The sequence below is a fragment of the Sorex fumeus genome, unplaced genomic scaffold (genome assembly GCF_029834395.1).
Source record: "Sorex fumeus unplaced genomic scaffold, SorFum_2.1 ptg000122l, whole genome shotgun sequence".
NCBI classification, from domain to species: Eukaryota; Metazoa; Chordata; class Mammalia; order Eulipotyphla; family Soricidae; genus Sorex; species Sorex fumeus.
In genome coordinates, this window is record NW_026606179.1 from 46,217,813 (window position 1) to 46,243,350 (window position 25,538).

The window sequence follows — 25,538 nt, forward strand, 5'->3', positions numbered from 1 at the left end:
TACTTATTGACCCTGGAAGTATTTCTACTGAAAGTCAGATAGTTAAGAAACTGGTTTCTGTGTTCTGGAGTCGTGGCCGTGCTGGAGAGCCGCTCGCGGGGGGCAACCGGTGGCCTCGGTAGGGCGTGAAGGGCGGAGCGAAACGCCCCCCTTCCCATGAGGTTTTAGTCGCCCCCACACTCCTGGCTCATACCTGCTGTCCACAAGGCACTCATGTGGCCGCCATCTTTCTTTCCAGAGAGGAGAGGGCGAATGGGGCAACACCCTTTCCCCTCCGGCAGACTTGATGGGCTGGATCAACGCATAGTCCGTTCACTTTTCTGCTCCAAGCTGCTGGGTTCTGCATTAAGTCTTTGTGCTTCTGGGGCCATGGCCGTGCTGGAGAGCCGCTCGCGGGGGGCGACTTGTGGCCTTGGTAGGGCGTGAAGGACGGACCAGAACGCCCCCCGACCCATGAGGTTTTGGTCACCCCCACTCCCCCGGCTCATACCTGCTGTCCACAAGGCTCCCATGTGGCCGCCATCTTTCTTTCCAGAGAGGAGAGGGCGAATGGGGCAACACCCTTTCCCCTCCGGCAGACTTGATGGCCTGGGTCAACGCATAGTCCGTTCACTTTTCTGCTCCAAGCTGCTGGGTTCTGCATTAAGTCCTTGTGCTTCTGGGGCCGTGGCTGTGCTGGAGAGCCGCTCGTGGGGGGCAACTGGTGACCTTGGTAGGGCGTGAAGGCCGGACCGGAACGCCCCCCTTCCCATGAGGTTTTAGTCGCCCCCACACTCCCGGCTCATACCTGCTGTCCACAAGGCTCCCATGTGGCCGCCATCTTTCTTTCCAGAGAGGAGAGGGCGAATGGGGCAACACCCTTTCCCCTCCGGCAGACTTGATGGCCTGGGTCAACGCATAGTCCATTCACTTTTCTGCTCCAAGCTGCTGGGTTCTGCATTAAGTCCTTGTGCTTCTGGGGCCGTGGCCGTGCTGGAGAGCCGCTCGTGGGGGGTGACTGGTGACCTCGGTAGGGCGTGAAGGACGGACCGGAACGCCCCCCTTCCCATGAGGTTTTAGTCGCCCCCACACCCCCGGCTCATACCTGCTGTCCACAAGGCTCCCATGTGGCCGCCATCTTTCTTTCCAGAGGGAGGAGGGCGGAAGGGAGCAACACCCTTTCCCCTCTGGGCAGAAATGATTGCCTGGATTAACGCATAGTCCTTTCACTTTTCTGCTCCAAGCTGCTGGGTTCTGCATTAAGCCCTTGTGCTTCTGGGGCTGTGGCCGTGCTGGAGAGCCGCTCCTGGGGGGCAACTGGTGACCTCGGTAGGGCGTGAAGGACGGACCGGAACGCCCCCCTTCCCTTGAGGTTTTAGTCGCCCCCACACCCCCGGCTCATACCTGCTGTCCACAAGGCTCCCATGTGGCCGCCATCTTTCTTTCCAGAGAGGAGAGGGCGATTGGGGCAACACCCTTTCCCCTCCGGCAGACTTGATGGCCTGGGTCAACGCATAGTCCGTTCACTTTTCTGCTCCAAGCTGCTGGGTTCTGCATTAAGTCCTTGTGCTTCTGGGGCCATGGCTGTGCTGGAGAGCCGCTTGTGGGGGGTGACTGGTGACCTCGGTAGGGCGTGAAGGACGGACCGGAACGCCCCCCTTCCCATGAGGTTTTAGTCGCCCCCACATCCCCGGCTCATACCTGCTGTCCACAAGGCTCCCATGTGGCCGCCATCTTTCTTTCCAGAGGGAGGAGGGCGGAAGGGAGCAACACCCTTTCCCCTCTGGGCAGACTTGATGGCCTGGATTAACGCATAGTCCTTTCACTTTTCTGCTCCAAGCTGCTGGGTTCTGCATTAAGCCCTTGTGCTTCTGGGGCTGTGGCCGTGCTGGAGAGCCGCTCGTGGGGGGCAGCTGGTGACCTCGGTAGGGCGTGAAGGACGGACCGGAACGCGCCCCTTCCCATGAGGTTTTAGTCGCCCCCACACCCCCGGCTCATACCTGCTGTCCACAAGGCTCCCATGTGGCCGCCATCCTTCTTTCCAGAGGGAGGAGGGCGGAAGGGAGCAACACCCTTTCCCCTCTGGGCAGACTTGATGGCCTGGATTAACGCATAGTCCTTTCACTTTTCTGCTCTAAGCTGCTGGGTTCTGCATTAAGTCCTTGTGTTTCTGGGGCTGTGGCCGTGCTCCAAACTTAACTCTGACTTTCAGGGAGAAAGATTAGGTGGTTTACTTCTTATTGATCACTTTGTATATAGATGTCGCGCGGCCGCATAAGCGGCCGCGCGGTTTTGAGAAAAAGTCCTCGTTCCCGCATACTCGAGCTGTGTTTGTAGAGGCTTCTGGTCACCGGGGTTCCATCTGGGGGAGGTGGGATGCGGCACCTACTCCATCTGGAACTTGCGGGTGATCTTTTTGGAACCTGTTTTTTCTTTTTTTTTTTTCCTCCGGGATCCCACACCCTCCATGTGTTTTTTCTCTTATGCTGAACGCTTCAAAGATCGCAGATGGTATTCTTTTTGTAGAACTCACCTGATTTGATCAGATATCCTAAGATTATTTTCATTTTGATTAGCTCAAGATCAGATGCTTTAGGACCCTAATTACATCAGAAAACTCTATTTGCTTTCATAACCTCTGCCTGTCCCAAAGAAAAGAGATTTGCACAGTGCTAAAACTCACGAGGGGGTCACCTTAAGGCATGTGTGCTTTCTAATACTAATTGCCTGGGCTCCTCCAAATCATATACTGAGACCTAATCCCCAGTGATAAGGTACTTGGAGTTGGGATCCTTGAGAGGCAGTTAGGCCACAAAGGTAGAGTTCTCAGAAATAGAGAGAAGGGGAAGGGGAGAAGAAACAGATGAGAAGCAAGCAGAGCAAGGGTCAAGGAGATTCAGATACATGGTGGGGTGAAGGAGTGATAGAGCAAAATATCCAAAGCACACAGTCAACAACACTGAAATAGCAGGACCCGAATTTTAATAACCAGATATAAAAGATGCCTGTCAAGAAGGCAGACTTGCACCTGGATGGAGGTGCAGGAGAGGGAACCTGGGAACACTGGTGGAGGGAAGTTGATACTGGTAGCTGGGTTGGTAATATAATATTGTGTGTGAAAAACCAAACTATGAGTAACTTTGTAATTTACAGTGCTTTAGCAAAATAAACTTTTGGAAAGAAAAAATATATAGTAGAGTTCTCATGAACGAAACTACTGTCTTTATAAAAGAAATGGGAAAATGTTTCCTTATTCCTTCTATCATACATGGATAAGTAAGAATCTTGTCTATGAACCAGATTAAAAAAATAGACCTTATCATCTTCCTATCCTTCAGGGTTTTGAGACATAAGTTTCTCTACCTATAAATCACCACAATGATGACAATCTGGAAATTAGCCAAAAAGAACTAATATAATGGAGTACTTACACCTCAATTTTTAATATGTGAGAAAACAAAACTGATCCTTTGTTCTAGCATAAGAATTTAACAAGAAAAAGCCAGAACAAAACTCGTGTGAAGACTTAATAAATATTAGCCACCACAATAATTATTTACCTAGTTTATCATATGTCAATTATCACCACCTAATTCTTCCTAATATTTATTTATTATGCCAACAGTTAAGTAATTGAAACTGCTAATAAAATATAATCATGATTATTAAAATTTTACAGCTGAAGAACAGAGATCCAGTTCACCCGACTCCAGTGCTAAAAATGTATTTTGAGTGGAAACTAGAATCCTGGACACTACAAGAATTTACATATTAGCAGATACATGTCGGGTAAATTCTGGACATTTCCACCAAGTTTCTCTTGGAACTTCTGTAAATGATTTTTCACTTGTATAATAGTGATGATAAAATAAATGGGAGATGATATTTACAACTGATATTACTACAATTGGATACAGTTCCTTGTGCATGCTTTCCTCTGGTGCTTCCAGATTATCATTTAGAGTCTTATGCTATTCCTTGTCCCTGAACAATTTCAGACTTTCTTTACTGCTACTATACGCATATTCTATATCATCATGTGAATGAACTGAAGCACGTGTAATCTACTAGTGAGAGGCAGATCTGGTCTTGCCTAGAATAGTCTAATGAGAACACTGTAATGAGATGGCTATGGTCTCCAAGAAAAAGACCTATATTCTTTGTCTTTGTTTTGAAGAATACTTAGCTGTGCTAAAGCTGACTAAGACTGACTCCTGGCTCTGTACTCAGGGTCTACTCTTGGAGGTGATCAGTGAACCATATGTAATCTTGGGGATGGAACCTGGGTCGGCCACATGCAAAGAAAGCACCCTGCTCACTGCACTATTTCTCTGGCTCTAACAAACCACATTCTGTTTTTAATCACCCATAAACTATAGCACTGTAGCACTGTCCTTCCGTTGTTCACCGATTTGCTCAAGCAGGTACCAATAACGTCTCCAGTGTGAGACTTGTAGTTACTGTTTTTGGCTTGCCAGGCTCTGCCATGCAGGCGGGAACCTCTCGGTAGCTTGCTGGGCTCTCGGACAGGGACGGAGGGATCGAACCTGGGTCGCTCATATGCAAGGCAAATGCCCTACCTGTTGTGATATCGCTCTGCCTAGCCATAAACTATAATGTTTATGATTATAAATTGTAGCAATATAGCACTGTCCTCCCGTTGTTTATCAATTTGCTCGGGCAGGCCCAGTAACGTCTCCGCTGTGATACTTGTTACTGTGTTTGGCATATCAAATACGTCACGGGTAGCTTGCCAGGCTTTGCCGTGCTACTCTCAGTAGCTTCCCGAGTTCTCTGAGAGGGGCAGAGGAATCAAACTCAGGTCGGCCAAGTTGGCCGTAGGCAAGGCAAACACCCTACTCCTGTGCTATAGCTCCAGCCCGATTATAAATGATAACATTATAAATGTTATGAATAGTTACATGATCTACTTATACCCAGGCTTTTTAAGTGTTATTTTTTAAAAAACCTTTTTTTTAGGATGGCACACCAGGCATTGCTCAGGGGTTACTCTTGACTCTGTACTCAGAAATTACTCCCGGTAGTGCCCGCGGGACTATAAAGGAATGATGGGGATTGAACTCAGATCTACATGCAAAGCAAATGTACTACTAGCTGTACTATGGAACTAGCGATAAAAAAATCATTTTTCAGTTTTAATATTGATAAAGAATTGGCTTCTGTCAAATACTGTTCATTACCGGGAGCCATTTTTGTGTTTATTTTCATTGCTGTTATTGTCTGTATCAAGGAGTCTGTCATGTGGGTCAGTTTGCGATCAACAAAGAGTCCAACTGATTCAGAAGCCCCAACAGTCAAAGCTCATATGAATGTTAAGGGTTAAATGATACTGGCTTTCATAGGATCCATACTCTAGGCAAAGGTTCCTAAAGTTAGTTGCTCTATCACCTCCTTTACAAAGAAAATTCCTTAATGCTTTGGCCCTTTGGAAATCTACCTTCTTAATTATTTTTTTCTAAATTTTGTATTGAATTACCATGAGATACAGGGTTACAAAGCTGATCATCGTCAGGTTTCAGTCATACAGTGTTTCAACACCCAATCCACAACCAATGTACATTTCCTACCACCAATGTCCCCAGCTTCCCTCATGCCACCCACCCCACAGCCTGGGTCTATGGCAGGCACTTTCCTTCTTTCTCAGTCTCTCTCTCTCTCTCTCTCTCTCTCTCTCTCTCTCTCTCTCTCTCTGTCCCTCTCTGTCTCTTTGTCTTTGTCTCTGTCTCTGTTTCTCTTTCTATCTCTGTTTCTCTGTCTCTGTCTCTCTCTGTCTCTCTGTCTCTCTGTCTCTCTCTCTCTCTGTCTCTCTCTCTCTCTTTCTCTCTCTCTCCACTTTGCAGCATTATGTCTTGTAATATAGGTACTGATAGGCACGCAGTTCTTATCCAGAGTGATCATTTACAACAATCTTTGTCACGGTGGTCTCTTCTCTATCCCACTGCCTTCTCCAGCATTTGAGGTAGGATTCCAACCACGGACCAATATTCCTGGCTCTGGTTTCTACCTATCTTCTTTAGTTTAAAAAACATGTTTTTTTTTGTATTGAATCACTGTGAGATAGTTACAAATTATTGTGACAGGATTAAAGTCATAGAATATTCCAATATCCAACCCTCCACCAGTGTATGTTCCCCATCACCAATATCTTCTGTATTTCTTCTGCCAACACATCTTCCCCCACTCTGCCTGCCTCTCTCTCTCCTCTATCTTTCTTTCTCTTTCTTTCTTTCTTTCTTTCTTTCTTTCTTTCTTTCTTTCTTCCTTCCTTCCTTCCTTCCTTCCTTCCTTCCTTCCTTCCTTCCTCTCTCTCCCTTTCTCTTTCTCTCTCTTCTACTTTTTAGAATTATGGTTTGCAACACTGAGTGTCCATCACATTTGCTCCTTTACCCACTTCCAGCACATACCTGCCACCCAGAGTGATCACTACCAACCATCATTGTCACAATGGCCCCTTCTCTATCTCACCTTCCCTCTCCCCTGACCCTCAAAGGCAGGCTTCTAACCATGGATCAATTGTCCCGGCCCTTCTTTTTACTGTCTTTGGATGTATCATACTATGTCTTGTTTTGTTTTTTATATATCCCACAAATGAATACAGTCATTCTATACCTGTCCTTCTCCTTCTGATTTATTTCACTTAGCGTGATATACTCCATGTCAATCTATTTATAAGTGAATTTCATAACTTCATTCTTCTAACAGCTTATAGCATTCCATCGTGTAGATGCACCATAGTTTCCTTAACCAGTTGTCTATTCTCGGTCACTCAAGTTGTTTACAAATTCTGGCTATTGTGAACAGTGCTGCAATGAAGATACAAGTGCTATGTTTTTTTGCACCCTGGGGGTATATTCCCAGAAGTGATATCCAAGATGTATAAGAAACTGGTAGAAATTTATTTTAAAAAAATCTCCAACACCATAAAAACTGGGGAGAAGAAATGAACAGAAAATTCCTCAAAGAATAAATACAAATGACCAAAAGGCACATAAAAAAAGTGTTCTCTACATCACTAATCATCAGGGAGATGTAAATCAAAACAACAATGAGGTATCACCTCACACCACAGAGATTGGCAGACATCCAAAAGAATAAGAACACAACCAATACAGGGAGTAAGGGATTCTCCTTCATTGTAGGTGGGAATGCCAGCTGGTCAAGCATTTCTGGAAAACAATTTGGGGATTCCTCTGTCTGTCTGTCCTCCCGTTGTTCATTGATTTGCTCATGCGGGCCCAGTAACGTCTCCATTTTGAGATGTGCTGTTACTGTGTTTGGCTTGCTGGGCTCTCTGAGAGGGGCGGAGGAATTGAACCCTGCTCCGCAGGGCTGGCTGCACGCAAGGAAAATGCCCTATGGTTGTGCTATCACTCGAGCCCTGGGAATTCCTCAAAAACTTAAATTGAACTTCCAGACCTTCTTTAAAAAGACAAACAGCTTCACCCCTTTCTTGCAACTGAGGCTACTACCTGGATTATTCCAGCACAGTGTCACCCACAATGAAAATACAGTTCCACAATGAAACTCTATAGGTCATAGGCCATGTTTAATATATTTGTGATCTGGAACTTTCTCAAACTACTTTGGCTAGTTGCATCTTCCATAAAATGGTGAATCACAGGGACACAATGGGTAGGGAGGAAGGGATCTGACGGATTTTTCACCTAATGGCTGTTACATACTAAGTGCTCAGTAATGATAAGTATTTGGGTAAGTGAGGTTAATTAGGGTCTAAGCCAAAATCCAGTATGGGGACTGCATCCAAGCCAAGCTCCTTAGCCCGAGTACAATCTCCCCAACCCAAGAAGAACAATGTTGGTTTTTTTTTTTTAACTATTACTGTATTTAATGGCCTTTACTATCACTACTGCTTAAACTTAGACTGTCTGTTCCCTTTGCTTTATTCTTTACTTAGTTATAGTTCCTCATACCAAAACATGAATTCAGGTAACAAGACTTCCAGAAAAGTTGGAAAACCTGGCCAAATGATATTAATCACGTAAATATATAATTTATATTTACTATATACATACATTAAAATATATTTGTATATAAATATATTAAAATATATAATACACCTAATGCATATATACTGCCACAATGACCTGTTTAACTTTTCTGTTGCCTTTATTTATGTTTTTCTAATCACCAGAAATGAAAGCTGCATTAAACGTATAAAAGTTGAATGGATCCTTTAATTTTAACCTTCAGGGAAAATCTAACAAATTAGGTGTTATACTCTGAATCTTACACAGGATAAATAGTCAGATATCCAGAGTATCAGCATAAGCTCTAGGACTCAAAGCCACATCTATCACACTTACAGAGTCACACTCTTGGCATGTGCAACATTATGAGTTTAATTAAAAGCTGCTTGAGAAGGGCAGTTACACCAGAGGACAATATAAGCCTGCAAAGGAAATCACGGTAGCATACATTTTTAATTATAGAAATCAAAGCGGGAAAAAAAGGAAAGAATTTCTAATTGATCAGAGAAGTGAAATACATTCCTGTACTTGAGTGTGAAGTTTGTATGTCATAGAAACGCATGTGAAAAAAATAGCCACGATCCATCAAATGAGTTAAAGTCTCTCTTGCATTCCTATTCATATAATGCTTTGCTAAAAGAAAAAGTGCAATGGCATTGGATATGCCAAACAAATCCATTTGTTGCATCTGATGAGTAGAGAAAAACTGATACATTGAATAATGTGAACTTTGACATCTACTGAAACTCTCTGGGCTTAGTTTTTACATCAGAAATTTGGACATCGTAATATCAGAGTCAAAGAGCTGTTTTGAGTTATAATTTAGATAATTAATACAAATTACCCATTACAACACCTGCCATCTATTAAATACTCAGTTAGAGATAATCATAATGATGCCTAAATCAGGTCATCTTTATTCCCTGAGCTACAATATCCTTAGATTATATGTTTAGCCTAATCAAAATATCCTAAATGAGATGATCCTAAATAACAATGAGTTAGTTTTATGTTAATGCAGATGATGAAATTCTTCTAGACAACAGTTAGGGTAATAACATTCTGCTTTGTTTAAAAGCCAATTTATTTGATCACCAGGAATATGTCATTTCTATCTTTCCCTATCAATATTTTCTTACTATGGACAGAAAACAAGAATACATATGACAAACTGAAAAAAAACACTGAATTTATTTTATTGTTATTATTAGGAAGGCATGTTCTTCACACTCAAACTCAACATTCTCTGAAAGTAAGAAAATAGACTAATTATAACTCTTGATGAAAGGAATTCTACTTCTTTTCACATTCAAACCATACTGTCAAATGATGCTTAAGAGCTCAGAGGGTATCCTTATCAATTTGAATATAAGAGCAAAAGGAAAGGAAAAGAAACCTTTGTATTGTTCTTTTTAAGACATTCCTTTAGACATTTTCTAAAGGATACATCTTCTGGAAAGCAGATGCTGAACGTTTGGAGCGTAAAAATACGTATTGGGGTCATCCCATGAAAGGTAGTAATATGAAATGTGAGTGAGCAGGGGTGAGGAGGGTTTCCGATTTCAAGGCAGGTCTAACAAAGTCTCTGGCAACCCATTGAGAAGGTTTGGTTCAAATATTACCCATCAGAGAAGTCTAATATTCAGAAGATATTCTTGCTCAATAATTGGATCTGAAGTCACGAGAGAAATATTTTCTAGAACACTGCTGGAATAGATTGGAAATCTATGAAGTCTGCTAGCTACCATAATCCATGTAATAAGTCTATTTTTTTTTCTTTTTGGCTAGGGGTTACTGCTGGTGCTGCACTCTGGGATAAGTAGGACTAGTGCATCTTACTATCATCTACCATAGGAATATCAGGTGTCACTCAAAAGAGTTAGAAACCAGCAAGCAAATTCCAAAATCTGACATCAGCTCTTTAACTGGAAAATTAGTTAATTGGAGGAAATACATTGTTTCTTCTCTTTACTTAAAATGATATTCACAATAATGGAGATAAACTATTCCAAAGCAACTCCATTAGCTTTGTGATACTGCTTAAAATATTTATAAAATATTTGTATGAAAATAGAAATATGGTCTACATTAAAAAGCTGAAAATTAATAAGAAAAAGAAATAAATGAGAACACTGCATTAATTCTACACTGTCACAATTTTGGAGAATATTCTCCAGGGGTTAGGTAAGTATGAGAGAATGAATGAAAAGTACTACATGATTTGGAATAATAAATTTAAATATCCATTGAACACAAAGTATTCCAATTAAGTTGCACATTTAATCATATGCATACTTTCTTGAAATGAAAGGCTTAAGCCTGTTTCATTAAAAAAAGGGGCAATTTTCCTCAGAAACTCACTAAAGCCTGTACTGAAATAAGAAGAGGCAACTCGGTCATGAATTTTACCACAGAGAGGGAGAAAAATAGTCCCAAATAGTTTTATGTAATCAACCAAACCCCTTTGAGAAATGTGGGACTGAGTTACTACATCAAATTGACGTTTACACCTGCCAGTAAAGTTAATGTATTTTCTCTTTTGAAAAATTCCCATGGTGATAAGATTATATTTAAACTTGTATCTGGGTTAAGTAAGAAAACTTTTAATTTAGCTTATTTTATATCACTCAAGGGATCATTGGAAAAATTATTTGATCCTTCAATATTTTATTGAGCACTTATTATAAAAAATCAAGTAGAATGTTATCCCAAGGGCTAACAGAGAAGTGTCTTTAGATTAGAAGAATTAAATTCTAAGGTCTCATTCAAATGGATCATAGAAAACTTAGGTAAGACTGATTCACCCTACTGTTTAGAAGCATTCCAATAAATTCCCTGGGTAAACAAGAATGTCTGAAATTTACAACAATACTGACAGGCATGGGATAATTTCAAACACCTTTGAGGAAGCTGCCATAAGGAATGACTCAATTAAAAAAATATACCAGAGGTTGAACAGGTTGTGGTTCAGCAACCAGAAAGGCCATCAAAAACATCAGTTCTTTAATGTGCCCAACAGACTCTACTCTTTACTTCTTTTTCCTTATGAGCGATAGCAAAGCGGTAGGGCGTTTGCCTTGCACGCAGTCAACATGGCCGACCCGAGTTCGATTCCCCCGCCCCTCTCAGAGAGCCCAGCAAGCTACCGAGAGTATCTCGCCCGCACAGCAGAGCCTGGCAAGCTCCCCGTGACGTATTCGATATGCCAAACACAGTAACAACAAAGTCTCCAATGGAGACGTTACTGGGCTCACTCGAGCAAATTGATGATAAACGGGAGGGCCTTTTTCATTATAGCAATTACCAAATTCTTTTGTGGATTATTTTGAATGCTACACTTTGAAGTAAGAGGGTATGTAGATTTAGAATACATGTAGGGGGGAGACGTGATGAAGAAGATAAAAGAAGATAATGGTGAAAATAATAGTCCTTTTTATATTTTTTAAATAGAGAAGTACCATGAGCATTTTATTTTTAATAAACACTAATTTATTAGTACTGATTTATTAAAGGTAAAGGTAAAGGCCCTCCCGTTGATCATCGATTTGCTTGAGCGGGCCCAGTAACGTCTCCATTGGAGACTTTGTTGTTACTGTGTTTGGCATATCGAATACTCTCGGTAGCTTGCCGGGCTCTCCGAGAGGGGCAGAGGAATCGAACTTGGGTCGGCCATGTTGGCCGCTTGTAAGGCGAACGCCCTACCATTGTGCTATCGCTCCAGCCCACTGATTTATTAGTACTGATTTATTCCACTGATTTATTAGTACTATCTGGTAAAGGTACTAAGGTATATAAAGTATACGTTTGCTGTCCACTAAATACCTTATCATTAACTCCTGACTAGACTGAGAAGTTTCTTTCTGAAATCAATTAGATCCTTATTAACTTTGTCTAATAGAAGTACAAAAAGGATACCTATAAATGGGTATTTGAAAAGTACATAAAAGAGAGCCATGTCTTATAAGGGAACATAAAGGATAACTTTAGCAATTAATAAATATCTGTATAAGCTAAATACACAATCCCATACTATTTTCCACTTATGAAAAGATATTTGGTTTGAAAAATTTCAATGTTCAAATGAAAATATTGAAGTTTATTAGAACATAAGGAATTGCAAAGATCATTTTTACATATAGCACGTGTACAAATGCTTTTTAAATACATTTTAAGGACAATGCTGTGGTTTGTACCTTTCTGTACTGAATGTTAACACTGAGTAAGGGTTTAAGTATGGTAAGAGTTTAGAGATTTATTTTCCTCTAGAGACTTGTTTAGAGATGGGAGCATGAAATTACATAACAACTAAAGAAACAGTACCTTGAAAGGACATAACCCTTGACAAACACACAGATTAAAATGCCTGGAGTTATTGTACCACCTATTAAAAATTTTGGAATTCCTGGAGCATGTGGCCACATTCAAGGCCTTGCAACATCTCATACTCTACACCACTCACATGCCAGGTGTAGCACACCACGTTGGATGTGGTGTAAATAAGAAAGCAACCAATTTTTATCTATATCTATCTATCTTCTATCTATTTATCTAAACATACAAGTCTCAACCGATAACAACATGTTAGTAAATATCTTATGCAAGGGTTTAATGGCTCCAGGGTGAGATACAACAATCTTCAGACGCTATCTTCTAAGGAAAGCTTTTATCGCCATTTTTAGCAAATTATTCATAACAAGCAATACAGAATAAATTATTTAGGGTCTGCTATTGGGGCAAGCTTGGGTGATGATTGGGAAAATTTAAACTAATGGTGGTGGAAAGTTATAATGGTGGTAAAATTGTTGTTGAAATATTGAAAGCAATAAATTATTGTGAACAACTTTTAAAATAAATAAACAAATTAAATTAAATGCCTAGAAATTGTTTCTGGCACCTCATAAGGTTTCCCAAGCATGTAGGAAGAGCAAGCAGTAAATCTCGAGCACTACCAGTTGTGTCCTTCCCCATCCAAATAGAAACAAACAAAAAATACAAAGTGCCTAGACTTAGGGCTGTGTGGTGATGGTGATACTTGAAGTGATTGGAAAGTGAATGACAAGTTTAGCTCAAGTTACGGAATTTGAGACTACATACAGGCTCTGGGAACCACAGGCACTTTAGCTAGAAGGGTTTCTATTGAGTCTTGCCAACATGTTTTTATATATGGCACTAGAAGTAGAGACTTGTCAAGATCTGTGATGGAATGTACTAAGGAACATACAGTCAGTTACTGTAAAAAAACAAAAAAAAAGAACCCACACTATACGTTTCTACAAAATGTATAATCAGTCTTAAAAAGAACTAGTTCAGCCTGTAAAGACATCTGAAACAGTGTAAAAAGTCTGGGGGCTTTTTATTCCTATTTTATGCAAATACATGTTCCTTTCTTTTCTCAATCTGTTCCCATCTGTGCCTTTAAAGAACACTTCATCGCAAAAAAAAAAAAATTTAAATTAAATGGGAACAAGCACCTCGTCATTTGTATCAATTATTGAGTATTGAGTACTTTGGATGTTTTCCTATGAATAACTTCTTGAATGGGTGGGTCTCTAGAAATTCTGCCATTTTATTGTGTATCAGGACTGAGTTGTTCACAAATCCTTACTGTATAAAGACAAGGGTTAAAGATGTGAAACAGGCTGAGGCTGAAAGATAGAAACGCTGTAGCCACTTGGCCTGGACTTGCCATTGACAGATCTGAGTTTGAATTAGGTCTCTGACACTAACTGACAGTGAGACCTTGGGCTGAGTTGGATTTTTGACTTTCTGAACTAGACATCCTATTATGAAATCTTATTATCTCATTCCTACTTTGGACAAACTGGCAGATTACAGAATGTAGCCAGCCCACATGGTAGAGTCTGGCAAACTCCCCATGGCGTACCCAATATGCCAAATACCAGTAACAATGATGGGTCTCATTCTCCTAAAGAGCCTTGAATATTATCTCAGGGCTAGGATGAAGGAGACGTTACTGGGGCCTGCTCGAGGCAATCGACGATTAACAGGATGATTTGTGATTGTGATTGTGATTGTGAACTAGACATCCCAAGAAGACTCTCCAACTCTCTCTTGCAGTTGCTAACAATTATAATAAAGAACACAGGTAGAAACAAAGTTATAATTATTCTGTTTTCAAAGTGATGGCCTGGAGCACTGCAAGCAAAATAGATGTAAAACACCTTGCCCAGAAGCACGCTGAGGAGGCTGTCAAAGAGAGTCAGTCTGGAGATGCACTGAGGGTTTTCACAACCAGCTGGCCACCAGGGATTTCCAGCCACATGTGTGGAGCACTGTCCCCAAAGCTCGGTCCTCAACCAACTCCACAGCTACAAAGTGGTACAAGAGAGCGACTCCCAGGGGACACATGGGAGGGCATCTCATATCACAACAACAGTGGGGGCACTGTGGCCGACTGTGCTCTGCTGGATACATACACAGAACTCACTGATCAGTTGCACTCCGGACAGTCGCAGGCCTCCCTCATCAACCAATGCTGAAGGAGCCTGGCTCATATGAAGAATCTGCATCTGTTTGGTGCATTCCTGCTTAGGGGTGTTCTAAGGTGGCTCATTCCCCTATTAGCCACCCTACAGCTTCACCTTCTCCTGAGCACCTGCCCAGATGGTCGATAGCACCACAAACGGGCTTGACCCTCAACAAACACTTTCTGTCTGACGGACAATGATCCTGTCTTTCTAGCTGTCTCATCACTTCCCATCCCTCAGCCACTCTATCTGCAAACATAGGAGGCCTTTCACTTGGTTGCTGTTTTTAATAAAGGCCACCTGGAGCATCACTGGCTACCCATAGCCTCCCAAAAAATTAAAGGAAACAAAGAAAAAGAATGCAGTAGATTCTTAGTAAATGTTTGCTGCTTTATCTAATGGACCCTCATCACCTATTAATAAACTGGAATCTTCTCATGAACAATGCATTGATCTTTGTGTACTCTGTAACTGCTTCTCAAAATAAGAGCTCTCCATCTCAATTCTCATAAGGTTTCAATGGAAAACAGGATTGTAAAACTTGGTCTCAGGATTTCACCAGTTATCTTTTGGGCATGTGAATCACTCGTGGCAAACATTCAATAAAAGTTAACTGTGACCCTATAATGAAGGGATAGTGTAATATCACATTCCTCCTCAGGAATGTGACTGTTAAATATTGGCTATATGACTGCATAAATTGTTTTAAAGTCTTCTTCCCATGAAAATCACATAAGAATGGGTGATAATAGTCCTTTAAAAGGCACAGTTTAGGTTTATAAAATTAGTTAACATATGCAAAGCACTTAGAACAACTTCTAGGGCATAGTAAGAACTATGTCTGCGATTTTAATATCATCTTCCCTTCAGCAATGAATAAATGAGATATCCAAAGGCTCACCCCCATTCTTGTCATCCCTTTTTGTCATCCCTGTTCAGATCCTACAATGGAGCAGGGAGAAGGGCATTTCTTTAGGGTTGGCTGCTTCAGTGACCAGCTGTTACTCTGTTAGAAAGATCCCTGGTGTGACTTCTTACAAATGCTTGATAACCCCAGAAGATACTTGCCTTCTGCTGCCTTGGGCATTTGCAACTGTTCAAATCTCGCCCCTACCTTCCCTTCCTCTCTGCCTCGTCAGCTGTCGCCTTTAGTTTTCAGGCTGAAGTTAATGTCAGTCACTTTTGCAAACTTGAGAGCTGCTGTGGGCTGTTCTTTGAACCCCTTCCAGCAAGCTCATGATGTTCATCTGTGCAGAGAAAGGATTCCGCCCAAAGAATTCTTGGCACTTGAGATGTTTCCCGGCATTACTTTGGTGTTTTGTGCATCTCTATTTCAAACTCCTACATTGGGAAAGTGACATTGTCTGAACTATGAATAAAATGTTACATTTCGTTTTGGCTGAGGCATGTTTCTTTAAGGGTAAAGTATTTCAATTCTTGGTACAGAATCCCCCACACATGCCCCCTCCTTGGTGATACAAAAGTAGATTTTATCTTGTCTGTTACTTTGACACGGTTTCTCAGTCATGTACTCTGTTTCAGATGTGTTTTAGGGCTGTATTCTCTCAGAAAACTCATCCCTAGGTCCAAGCTCCAGACTTAGAGAATATTTATGGAATGCCAAAATGTGGTTCAGATACTTAGTTTTGTGCCTCATGGTCTTGCAGTGGTAGGGCGTTTGTCTTGCACATGGCTGCCCTGGCCAACACAGATTCGATTTCTCTGCCCCTCTCAGAGAGCCCGGCAAGCTACCAAGAGTATCTTGCCGGCAAGGCAAAGCCTGGCAAGCTACCCTGGATGTAGTATCCGATATGCCAAACACAGTAACAACAAGTCTCATAATGAAGACATTACTGGGCCAGCTCGAGCAAACCCATGAACAATGGGACAACAGTGCTAGAGTATGACACTCTCAAGGAGCCTATGTTTGGGTGGGGAAAGACAAAATGAGAATCAACGTGTTGACAAATACATATAAAATTAGAAATTAAATTAGATGGTCAATGGGACAGACAGAGCTTATGAGAGTGGGAAAAATGCCTTGAAGAAGTTATATTTCAGCAGAAATATGAAAGCTGACTATGAATTAATAATAATAAATAGGAAGTGTTCCAGGGAGAGGAAACAGATGTGCAAATGTGCAAATGTGCATGGATAGTATCTAGAATGAACATGTTCTGACTCAGGTTGCAAAAGATGTGCATGAAAGAGGGAAGAAATTCATCACAGAAGTCAAGGATGAAGCAAGGGACCCTTCTTTACCTTCTTTAATCCAGACTAACAAAATTTTCCTGCTAGTTACTGTTAGAATACCGACAGCTGTTTTAAGTTACTTAAGCAAACAGAAAGACAATCTTTTCTTCAGACAACCCCAAAGATTTTGCATATTTTGTTTCTGTATCTCCAAACCTTCCCATTTGCTACCCCTAACATTTACAATAAACTACTTGGTTGAGTAGTCCTAAAACATACTCTATTCTATCTCTTCTACCATAGGAATTTTGTTTATAATACTGTTATACTTATGCAAAATCTTATACAATCTGGACCCAATCCACCTCCAGTATACTTATGGCTGAGGACAGGAACTCTGCTTGAATTTCATTGGCTAAAATATTCCATCAGTTATTGATCCAGCGATAGCACAGCGGTAGGGCATTTGCCTTGCATGCAGCCAACATGGCCGACCCGAGTTCGATTCCTCCACCCCTCTCGGAGAGCCCGGCAAGCTACCGAGGGTATCTCGCCCCCACGGCAGAGCCTGGCAAGCTCCCCGTGATGTATTTGATATGCCAAACACAGTAACAACAAAGTGTCCAATGGAGACGTTACTGGGCCCGTTCAAGCAAATCAACGAACAACGGGAGGGCCTTTACCTTTTTATTGAGCCATGGATCTAAAATCATATCTACTTGATATAGTCTATATTTTAATTTTAATTTTAGAGTCTAATGTTTTCATTGTCCAAATGAACCACTATCTCTCCAGGAATGATTTTTTAAATTTTATTTTATTATCTTTTTAAATTTTTTATTAGTGAGACACCATGAGGTACAGTTGTAGACTTACAAATTTTTGTGCTTGGGTTTCAGTTATACAATGATCAAATACCCATCCCTCCACCAGTGCCCATTCTCCACCACCACCTGTCCCAGTTTCCCTCCCACCCCCTATCCCCCCTACCGCATCCCACCTAGCCTCTGTGGCAGGGCATTCCCTTTTGTTCTCTCTCTCCTTTTGGGTGCTGTGGTTTACAAAAGAGGCAATTGGTGGCAACCATGTTTGGTCTATAGTCTACTTTCAGCATGCTTCTCCCATCCAGGGAGGATCCTCCCAACACCCTTTATTTGGTGCTCCCTTCTCTCTGAGCTCCCTTTTCCCCTAGCATGTGTGGTTGGCCTCCAAGCCATGGAGTAAAATTCCTGGTATTAATCTCGGCCATCCTTGGGTGTTAGTCTCCGAGTTTGTTACTTTATGTTCCCCAGATGAATGCAATCTTTCTATGTCTATCCCCTTTTTTCTGAGTCATTTCCCTTAACATGATACTTTCCATGTAGTACCACTTGTATGTAAATTTCATGACTTTGTCTTTTCTAACAGCTACATAGTACTGCATTGTGTAAATGTACCAAAGTTTCTTTAACCAGTCATCTGTTCTTGGACACTCAGGTTTTTTCCAGATTCTGGCTATTGTAAAGAGTGCTGCAATGTACAAACAAGTGCAGAAATGTTCCACATCATTAATCATCAGGGAGATGCAGATCAAAACCACAATGAGATATCATTTCACACCACAGAGACTGGCCCACATCCACAAGAAAAAAAGCAACTGGTGCTGGCGAGAAAGGGACCCTCCTTCATTGCTATTGGGAATGCTGACTGGTTCAGCCCTTTTGGAAAACAGTATGGACAATTCTCAAAAAATTAGAAATTGAGCTCCCATTTGACTCAGCAATACCACTCCTGGGAATATATCCCAGAGAGGCAAAAAAGTATAGTTGAAGTGACATCTGCACTTGTTTGTTCATTGATTTTTTTTTTTAAAGAAGCGTTAGCTGTTTTTTTCTGAATTTCTTACTCAATTTTTTATATTCACATCAATTAGGTTTCCTAAATAATATGAATATAAACGTTCCTTAAAATGTTTTCAAATCCAGGGTTACAGATTTCATTTTGTGCAAGTCATAGTAACTAACCTCATGCTTTAGTTTCGGAAATGAATTTATCACAAGAAGACTGCCCTAAAAGACAAAAGAATAAATGTAAAAATGTTAGGCTGGAAAAGGATAGCATAGTATGTAAGGCATTTGCTTGAACATCCTAACCTAGGTTTGATAAAAAAAAATATATATATGGTGTTCAAACACTGTCAGGAGTGATCCGGGGTACATTTACACAAAGGTAAGCCCTGAACATCACCAGATGCATCCAAAAACCAAAAGATAACATTATAGGTAAAGGGGATAGCTTGAAAGATTAGAACACATGAATTGCATGTTTGAGACCCCAAGATTGATTCTATATATTACATTATTCACAAAAAACTGTCATATCTAGCACATAGACCCACCCTACCCCTACCAGTACCAGATAAATACCTCACCGGCAGACCTCCACTACCTCCACTACCCAGCCGCCGCCATGCTCCAGGATGTGTGACACATTATAAGACACTAAATACCCATCTTCCAGAATTGCCATACCATATTTGATAGGGTTCAAATATCGTGTGAACCATGGTAACACCTACAAGGGCGATTAGAGGTCGCCCCAAAAGCCTCTATCCCTCTCGGAGAGCCTGGCAAGCTACCGAGAATTCCTCCCACACGGCAGAACCTCGCAAGCTATTTGTTGTGTATTCGATATGCCAAAACCAGTAATTACAATGGGTCTCATTCCCCTGACCCTGAAGTAGTCACCAATATGGCATCATTGAGAAGAATGAGAAAGGAGAGGCGGATAAAATCTCAAGGCCGAACTAGGCTCCCACAATGAATAGAACAAACAGACGCCGTTGGGCTACACTAGCATGCAACAGCGACAAATGGAGACGTTGCTGGCACCTGCTCGAGCAAATCGACGATTAACGGGAAGTCAAGTGATCAAGTGATCTAGCACTGGAAGCACCCAAGCACCTCCTGTGTGATATGGTGTCATATCATGCCAAGTGTGGTATGATGGCCTTTAGCTAAGCTCTGAATTCAATACCTGGCACTGCAAGGTCCCCAAGGATCAACCTGGTGACAATCAAGCATCACCATACCTAAGTGTTGCTTGGTGCAGTACCTATCTATTAAAAAATAGCACTAGTGTAAAACATTTCTGCTAGCTATCACTGAACAAAAAGAAAGGGTATGAGAGAATCTTAATTGGTCCAGACTGCTGATAAAAATGGAAAGCTTAAACAACACAGCTCTGTTTAATCATAAGAAATTTCTTCCTGGCATGTAAATAGTCACTCTCTTGCTATGTTTTCCTATGGGAAAGTTGGAGGGAAGGGGGTCATGACATGCAAGCTATCCAGTACCTTTTTGTATGGTTGCTGATCTCAACATAGGGTTTCACCATCATGGCATCATAAACCTTAATCTTTTCTCAAAGCCCCACATAGAAGACATAAATCCCAGTATATAGTGAGTAGGAATTGGATACATACAAATTCTCAGCAGATTAAACGATAAAAATCATTGGAAAGTTACTTTATTATTAGAGATTTTATGGAACTCTATTCTAATAATTATTCCATGTGATTCAGAAAGTCTCTTGCTTCATGCCAGTGTGCAGTAAACTGCCAGTACACTGAATCTCCAGCCCACATTTGGTGAGACCCAGAGGAAGTGGATAATTGTTTCATTCTTCATGAGTTTCACCAGAAATTAGACCTCTGTACTTCTATTTCTAACATTATAAGACATGTGTACTCAATTCCCTCAAATTTGATTTGGAATAGATTTGTAAATGCTAAAAGTTGCATTTACATTCACTTGTATGTACTTAGTCACCCCTATCACCCCTATCACTTTGATTAGAAAAAACTATATAATATAATATATATATACATATATGTATCATAATGAAGTATAGCAGTTAGGCATATTCCAATAGGTTTCAAGACAGTTTTATGCTACCAACAGGAGCTCAGAGAATGTTTGCTGATGGATGTACATCATAGGATAACACCCGAGCTGACAGAAAACTGACTCATTCCAGTGGCAGCAGGGGACAATAGCAGGAGATAGGGTGGAAGAAGCATGAGTTCACATTCAATATGCTCTAGTTTAAGGTGATTTTCTCCCTCACTGAATTGCCTATTTCTTCAAATGAATTCACTAATCTTTGAAAATGGTAGGTTTAGATAGTATCTTAAGATAACATTGTGATACTTAATAAATATTGGTTGAATAAATGCATCAATAAACCACCAAAGTCTCCAATCCCGTCTCACACATAGGCCTCCACCTCCCCAACCAAAAGCAGTAAAGACAACAAAGCTCTTCACATTTTTTTTCTTTCTATTTTGGAGAAATTCAGAATATGTTTTTCCAAGCTGTGATATGGTATTGGACAATGGTGTCTATGAAAGAGAATAAATATTCTAAACTTAAATTGACTTAAATATTTATATAAAATCCAAATTATAAACTGGTTCAAATATTGATCTGCATTCTCAGTTGCTGATATATACTAAAGATTTAGCATCTCATGTAACCTCATAACATTTAATTAGTTTTGGCTTATACAGCTCCTGACTTGACACCAAGATTTTATAGAATAACCTATAAACTTGGCCCCCAAAATATAATAACATGGATCAAAAATAAATATATCTCATCATATGCACGTTTAAATTGACAGTATTTTATTTAAAAAATTAAATTTGATGTTTCAATGAAGAAAATAAAAGAAAAATGGAGGTGGTGTTAGGAGCCTGTCATACCCTGCACATATGACAACCTGAATTCAAACCCTTGTACCACACACATAGACAATAAAACAAACAATAACAAATGAAGTCTATAAAAAGTTCTAATTCAAATGAGAATGACACCTTCTGGTGATGGACACATCCTACAGGTTGAATTTATTAGCCAAAATCCATATCTTGGCTAAAGCTATTAGGGTTTATGGGATGACATTTAAAATGAGAGTGAGACTCAAAGCAGGACACTAAGACTCAAATTATGACACTTTTGTGGGAGATAGAAGTTTCTTTGTACAAGAAGGTCTCCGCATCAGATGAGTTTATCTGAAACTAGCAGGAGAGGAATGTTTTCAGCTTCAGAGATGATTAAAGAGAGACAAATATAGAGAGGTAGATAAATGATAGATATAAATTTGTTACAACTGTACTGGATAGAAATCTGCTTCTGAGACTTTAGTTTTAAGACAAAATACATACATAATACACACACTATTAGTTATATAACTAATAATGTCTTTTCACATAAAAATCCGTGAGTTAGATTTTTATGTCAAACTGAAATCTAAGAACAAATATATAGAGCTAATAAAGTATATGCAGGAGTTTTTTTTTCAAAGAAGGGCACTTTGGGCTTCGTAGATGTCTATGTAACTATGCATATGACTTTATATATATTTATAGAACTCCCCTTGAAATAAAGCTATAGGGAGATGAATTCTTGCCCTTTGTATGCTGACATATCACAACCCATGTTTTCTCCTGTGATGAAAAGCAAAACCAAGTGATCTTTGAAACTTGTGACTAAGGCACAGTGGTTTGAATATTCTAGGCACTATTATGCCAGGTCACTAAGAAATAATAATGTTCTTTTAATTCATAGAATTCAAAGCCCATTTTCATGGTTGTTATCAAAGATCCTTGAGAATAAGAAAGAAGAGAGAAAGAAAAAATGATATTCTGACTCTTCATGAATTCCTCAACTGCCTGACTCACTCCCTCCTTAGCTGGAATACTATGTTGGGAGATTGAAATTCTCCCATCCTATTTGGAATTTAAACAAGAAGTTTGATATAAAAACTGCCACGATTATTTTCCTGTTCTCATCTTTGAAAGTCACAGCCAGGCTGGGAGTGTGTGTTTGCCAAGTTTTCTGCCTGGAGGAAAATTTTGTGACTGAGTTATAAATACATTGATGGATCCAGCTGGAACTGTCTCTTGTAATTTAATATGCAAAGAAATAATCTGAGTCATAGATAGAGACAGGCAGCCTCGTTCAGATAAGAGTGTTCTAAGTTTGGTTCTCTAGGAGAAGTTCAAGAGCTTTCTTCCCTATGAAACAAAAGATGGACCCAGGGCAAATGGGGTCAAAGTTTGTCATTCAAGTTAGCATTCAATTGTCAAGGCCTAGGTCTTTATGCCAAACGTCAGCAAAGGCATAAATGCCACCTGAATTCTTCCCATAAGTAGGCTTAAAAGTCAAAGTATGATTTGTAAGATGTGTGCCAATGTTGGAATTAAAATGGGGTTTTAATTTCTGAGAATTCAAATTTTAAATCCTTTTAAATATGAATTTAATTCACATTAAATATGGATGTATCTACTATGAATGAAATAATATGCTAAAAGAAAGAAGAGGCTAAAAATGTAAATTGCAATTGGATCCTACCCACAATGTAATGCTGAAGTTATTATGGAATCCATTTGCGGTGGAAATAGCTTTTTGTTTGTTTGTTTTTTGGTCACATCAGCCGTCCTATTAACTACTCTTGGTGCAGTGCTCAGGGGTCGGTCCTTGGCAGTGTTGGAGAAGCATAGAATAGACTGTATCCAGATTTCAGCATACAAAACATGCACTCTTCCTCTTTGATATATTTCCTAAGCCATGAGGTAGGTCTTAAAACATAATGATACATTTATTTTGAAGTATTTACAATATGGGCTGGAGCAATAGCACAGCGGGCAGGGTGTTTGCCTTGCATGCAGTCAACATGGCCGTCCCGAGTTCAATTCCTCCACCCCTCTCGGAGAGCCTGGCAAGCTACTGAGAGGATCTCGCCCGCACGGAAGAGCCTGGCAAGCTACCCGTGACGTATCCGATATGCCAAACACAGTAACAACAAAGTCTCATGATGGAGACGTTACTGGGCCTGCTCGAGAAAATCCATGAACCATGGGAGAACAGTGACAGTGATTTATAATATGATGGTGCTACTATGCCAATAGTAAGATTAATAAATAATGCCAATGTTCAAGTATTTATTTCTTAATACTAATTCATACTGCAGAGTCTCCTGCACCTGCGCCTGGCTGTCATTGCCAGGGCCCCTTGGAGGGGGTGGGTTGAATTTCCCTCCCTGCCCCGAGCAGAGCGCCAGCAGCCGAAGACCTCCAGACCTAGCCACAACGATGCTGAGACCACTCTCCACAAACATGAAGGTACTGGCACAGGAACAAAGGCATGCGGGTTCCGGGGGTGAGATCTCCAAGCCTGCTCGGATCGAGGCTGAGCATCCTCCACCCAGATCCTCCATCTTCCAGTAGGCATAGGTCACACCCACCAACTGACCCCCGGCGCTGTGTAATCCCATCAATGGCCAAGACCCAGAGACTATAAAACCCAGCTCCTGGAAGCAAAATGCGGCAAATGCGGCCGCGACATCTTATTATCTCATTCTTACTTTGGACAACCTGGCAGGCTACGGAATGTAACCTGCCCACACGGCAGAGTATGGCAAATTCCCCATGGCATACCCAATATGCCAAATACAAGTAACAATGATGGGTCTCATTCTCCTAACCCTGAAAGAGCCTCGAATATGGCACTTTTTAAAATCTCAGGGCTAGGACGAAGGAGATGTTACTGGGGCCTGCTCGAGGCAATCGACGAACAATAGGATGATTGTGATCGTGAACTCATACCACTTGATAGCAGATTGACTGAATAGTATTGTGTAGACAACTCAGAAAGTTTGTGCTATAAAACATTATTTATCCTTAATAATTGAGGCAATTGGACATTCTACGTTAGTTTCATTTGAATACTCCCTTGTGTTGCACTAAGCAGTATTGGTGCCCATTCTAAAAGTTTCTATATCTTTACTTGCAAGTCTAAATTTTTACTTATGTGTCTGATAGTAAACTGTCTTCTCAGACTATCAGAGTTCCTCATTCTCTTCACAGATCACAGATCACAGATCATCCTGTTATTCGTCGATTGCCTCAAGCAGGCCCCAGTAACGTCTCCTTCATCCTAGCCCTGAGATTATATTCAAGGCTCTTTAGGAGAATGAGACCCATCATTGTTACTGGTATTTGGCATATTGGGTACAACACAGGGAGTTTGCCAGACTCTACCGTGTGGGCAGGTCACATTCGGGAGCCTGCCAGTTTGTCAAAGTAGGAATGAGATGTCATAATAAAAATGTCGCGCGGCCGCAAATGTGGCCGCGCAGTTCCCAGATCTACTTTTTATAGTCTCTGAGTCTTGGCCGCTGATGGGATTACACGGCGCCAGGGGGCCAGTTGATGGGTGTGACCCCCGCCTACTGGAATTTGGAGGAGCTGGGTGGAGGATGCTCGACTCCAATCCGGGTAGACTTGGAGATCTTGGCTCCGGAACCCACGTGGCTTTGTCCCTCTGCTGGTACCTTCAGGTGTGCGGAGAGTGGTCTCAGCATGGTGGTGGCTGGTCCTGGAGGTCGTCGGCTGCCAGAGACCTGGTCGGGGCAGGGAGGAAAGTTTAACCCGCTCCCTCCAAGGGGCCACGGCGAGGAACAGCCAGGCGTGGGGGCAGGAGACTGCACTGTTCTCCCTCCGGGATCTGGTTTTTATAGTCTCTGAGTCTTGGCCGCTGATGGGATTACATGGAGCCAGGGGGCCAGTTGGTGGGTGTGACCCCCGCCTCCTGGAATTTGGAGGAGCTGGGTGGAAGATGCTTGACTCCAATCCGAGTAGGCTTGGAGATCTCGGCCCCGGAACCCACGTGGCTTTGTCCCTCTGCCGGTACCTGCAGGTGTGCAGAGAGACTCTCCATTCTCTTCAACACATCTTATTTCTTCTCTTTAGAATAAGAGTCATTCTTAAAGGTATGAATGATGGATCACTATTTTTATGTTTCTACAGAGTTTTATGTCTATAGAT